The sequence below is a fragment of the Pogona vitticeps genome, chromosome 6, assembly GCF_051106095.1.
Source record: "Pogona vitticeps strain Pit_001003342236 chromosome 6, PviZW2.1, whole genome shotgun sequence".
NCBI classification, from domain to species: domain Eukaryota; kingdom Metazoa; phylum Chordata; class Lepidosauria; order Squamata; family Agamidae; genus Pogona; species Pogona vitticeps.
This window is the reverse complement of record NC_135788.1, coordinates 91,259,669-91,264,167: the sequence shown is the minus strand read 5'-3', so window position 1 is coordinate 91,264,167 and position 4,499 is coordinate 91,259,669. Positions and strand designations below refer to the sequence as shown.

Genomic DNA, 4,499 nt, shown 5'->3' with positions numbered 1-4,499 from the left:
CTGGCTGCTTTCTGCAACTAGCACTGCTGTCCAAAGAACCTGCTTGCCCAGTTCTCAATCTCATGCAGCAAAAGAATTTGAGCCCCCAGTGATTCCACATATAATTAGGACTGCCCTGTCCAGTTAGTGAATTGATTTGATCTGTATTTATATTTTGATTCTTTAAATATAAGCTGTCCTAAAAAGGCTTTGGTCCTTGAACAAATGGCATAGAGGTACAGATAATCTATAAATATATGAATACCTAATAGGACTATTATCTTGTTTGTAGCTTTTGTCCCTGTATCTTTAACAGCAGCTGTGAAACCTGAAATCATTAATACACACCAGTGTTTATTTGTACACCTTGAAAAGCTTTGCCTATTTATTTCGCTAAATTGAACAACTGTGAAAGGTATAGGAGATCAGGCTGGTTTTTTTTTCTAGGTCAGCCAACAGCCCCAGTGTCTAAGCTCCACCATTTCAAGGTATTCTCAAAATGTCCTTTCTTAGGAACTGGATGAATATGAAGAATTCTGCAGAAGGCCAGTCTAAGCCAAGAACCCGGGAATTCCTCAGTCACCACTCCTGTCAGAAGTTCTTGTTGGTTCTTGCCCCTCAGGCGTCACTGCACAAATCTTCCTCCTTCACCATCTTCTCTTTCGTGAACTGGATGCGATTGCAGCTGAGGGTTTCTTTGCAGCTTCCCACAAGGTCACACCTCAGCAACCCCTGGCTTTCAGTTAGTAGAATTCACACCACAAGAATGCCAAATCGATGCTTGAAGAGGAGCAGCTGAGGATTCCCAGGGCGTTCCTAGAAAAGGGAAAATTGCTGCCCTGCCCCACCTCCATGATTGCTGCAGCTGCTTTCTCACGTTCCATTCCTTTTCTTGTACCAAATATGATTGCTGCTCCCACACACACACATCACCCAGATCTTTCCAGATAGGGCCTGTAGGCCACCAGCAGTCATGAATGGTTAATATATGACCTTCCAGATGTAGGATTGCAATTTTGAAAGAACTAGCATAACCAGCAAGGGAGTAGAAGTATGGATTATCTGAGTTCCAGGTATACCACTCATCTAAATTAATGGAACTCTGATGTCCCAAGACTTTGAATTTCACTGCAAGTATATGAGGTTATGAAATGGTTTATCGAGACTCCCAGAAGTAAAGAAGGGGTAGTATTTTATTGAATTCAAAAATCTCAAGGAATGATAGCCTTGAGAGTTGAAATGAGAAGTGATGAACCTTGACTACAGATACAGATACAAGGCATATAGTCCATTTGGGTGGCAAAGAGGTACAGTATATGCAAAACAGCAAGCACAATGGGAAGAGCTCAAAATACATATAGTGGGGAGGAAATGCACCAACACAATTGAGGTAAATGTGTATGTTGAGTCAAATATATTAGTAAACATAAACTGCACACATTAATATATAAGTGCATCTGATGACTGGTTTTGCTGGCATGTTTATTTGTAGGAAGCAGGTGTGTCACTGTCATGTTTATAATTGCATGTTTTTGTACCATGAAAAATACTTTAATTACAGCATGTCTCTTTTACCTCTTAGGTGCAACAACAGATCTTTCCTGTCATGTGAGACTTAAGTACCTAAATATTCATTAATACCTGTTGAAGGAAATAAAACAAACTGTTGCACCCAGCCAGATGCACTCTGAAGGTGGCTTACATTGCTCACATTCATGCTGACTTGGCAGTTGTTGGAAGAAGTGTCATTTTGTTAACCTACACCCAATGACCAAAACCAGTAGTTGTTGCTTATAGTAAGATGCTTTTGGGTGGACTGAATCCTGCTTGTTCAGTAGCATTCAGCCTATCAGCAACAAGACAAAGTACATAAATTGTGAAAAGGTGTGTCCTCAGAAAAGTTACTAGTCCACTGTGGCATGAGCATCAGAGGGATTCATCTTGATGCATACTATTGCTTACAAAAGGTAGCAAAGAAGACTGTACCCTAAACTTGTTAAAAGGAGGGTTAGTTTATGGAACAGAGGAGTCATGGTTCAGCCCCCATACACATTTGGGGGAGTACCTCCTTGTTCCAATCATTCAACACCTATGTACAGGAGCTAATATGGCTGCATTTCCCCCTTGTGATGAACAGAGTTTCTCGATTGCACATGGTTTAGGTATTTGGCTGCAGACAGAGGTTGGGGGTTGGATTCCTCACTGTGCCTCGTGGCGCAGTGATTAAACTGCTGTACTACAGCTAAAACTGTGCTCACGACCCAGGGTTCAATCCCAGGTAGCCAGCTCAAGGTTGACTCAGCCTTCTATCCTTCCAAGGTCAGGTTGGTAAAATGAGTACCCAGCTCTGGGGGGGGGGCAATGTGTAGCCTGCATAATTAACTTGTAAACCCCCCAGAGAGTGCTTGAAGCGCTATGGGGCGGTATATAAGCAGCACGCTTTGCTTTTTTTGCCTCCTTGACAAAGGCTGGGCTTGATGATCTATAGAGTCCTTTTAGCTCTGCAGTTCTCACATGATGATGATTTGCATAACATTTTACTGCTTGAAGCAAAAGAAAAGATGGCTGTCCCCACTTTCATTAATGTACAGAAGAAAGTGGGATGGCAGCTGCATTTTACTTGAAGACGTGCAATGGGAGAGTGTCTCCCAGTGCTCCTGGGGCAGCAGGCGAGCTTACATGGTGTGAACCCCATTCAGCTCTGTCCTCCAGTCAAGGTATTAACATATCCATACAACAGGAGGGGAACTAAGACCACAGCCCTGATTGTATGCCTTCCTTATTCCTGATAAGGAAGTAAGCAGAAGGGAGGTGGCTAAGGGTAGCTCTAACCTACAATGAGACAGCACCCCCTACACCCTCATGAAAAACCCACCACTGCCTCAAGTATCTGTGACCTGTGGTGGGTGCCTCATTCTGCCTACTAGTAGTGCTGGCTCTGATAAGTCACAAAAGCCCCAGCTGCTGTAGAAGCCTCCTGTGACACATACTGAACACAAAATGAGAACAAATCCTCCTTTATAGGCTGGGGATAGTCAGCCTTTGATTTACCTAACAAAAATAAGAAAATAAAGGCCAAGGTAGTTAGTCCTGCCAGAATAGCCCCAAGCCCATTTTTGCCTCTTATGGAGTGCTCTGTATATATTTAACTCTTGATGTGGTTAAAATAGCTTGTGAGATCAGAAACGACCCCTTTTAATTGAACATTCGTTTCTAGAAAGATGCCTACTTTTCAGTCTGTGCTTCTAGTATTTACGCCACAGTGGTAGACTAACCATTAGGACCAGTGGAGCATTGCCCCCCCTCAAGCTACATGAATGCCCATTTGTGCCTTTGGCTGGGCCTACTCTGTACCTTCCACTCCACCAGCCGCCATGGGCAGGCATTGGCTGGCATTGATAAACTGGCTTTAGAATTTCTACGAGTCCTCTGCCCACTCCCGGAAATAGAACATTATAGCACACTTTAATATGAAACAATTGCACAGGTGCAGGATTTTAACACATGCTTTATTTTATCCAAGTGTTACATGTATTTCCACTTTCATCCAAGGAATTCAAAACACTGTCCTCTTCCGCATTTTTATTTCGCAGCAATCCTATGAGGTAGGTCAAGTTGGGAAGGAGTGTATGAGACTACACTCTGAGTGCAGTGGTGGCGCTGCGGGTTAAACTACAGAAGCCTCTGTGCTGCAAGGTCAGAAGACCAGCAGTCGTTAAGATCGAATCCACACGACGGAATGAGCCCCCGTCGCTTGTCCCAGCTCCCGCCAACCTAGCAGTTTGAAAGCATGTCAAATGCGAGTAGATAAACAGGTACCACCACGGTGGAAAGGTAATGGCATCCGTGTCTAGTCGCAGTGGCCATGTGACCACAGAAGATTGTCTTCAGACAAACGCTAGCTCTATGGGTTGGAAATGGAAATGAGCACCGCCCCCTAGAGTTGGACATGACTGGACAAATTGTCAAGGTGAACCTTTACCCTTACCTATCCTTGATCTTACTCAGCATCCCAACAAATGCACCATAGTCTGATTCTGTCCATGTTTATTTGGAAGTCATTCCCCACTGATCTTAATGGGTCTAATAACCAAGTATGTATGCTAGGATTACTATACGGCAATATGGTGAGCATCCACTGCTATGGGCAGCTGGCAAAATGGTTAGGTGACCTCCTTTGCTGGGTCAGTGCACCCAACAGCTCACATCTTATGGCACTGCAAAGTTTAGTATGATTTTATTCTTGTTGGAGTCCAAAATAAAAAGAAAAATACTGGTGAACTTCCTTAGTTTCACAAAACAGATTGCAAGCAACGTCCTTCAGGGGCTGGAGACCTTTTGCTCAAGCACTCCTTCCTTCCATCTAAAATGAAGGTTAGAATTAGTCCTCTATAACCCCACAAACATGTTTGCTCTCTCATGAAAATGTGCATTGATGGGAGATGACACAGGTGGCTACAGTTCCTCTGGCATGACTAGTCCAGATCTGGAAATATGCATGTCCACAGTTGCCAATACAT

At 43.6% G+C, this 4,499-nt stretch overlaps 1 long non-coding RNA gene across 1 annotated transcript; it reads left to right on the top strand.

Moving 5' to 3' along the window:
* The first annotated feature begins 1,265 nt into the window (after window positions 1–1,265).
* On the top strand, window positions 1,266–1,654 carry LOC144583637 (uncharacterized). The gene is made up of 2 exons (XR_013537546.1): window positions 1,266–1,369; window positions 1,562–1,654. It is a non-coding gene; the product is annotated as an uncharacterized LOC144583637 (long non-coding RNA).
* The last annotated feature ends 2,845 nt before the right edge of the window (window positions 1,655–4,499 follow it).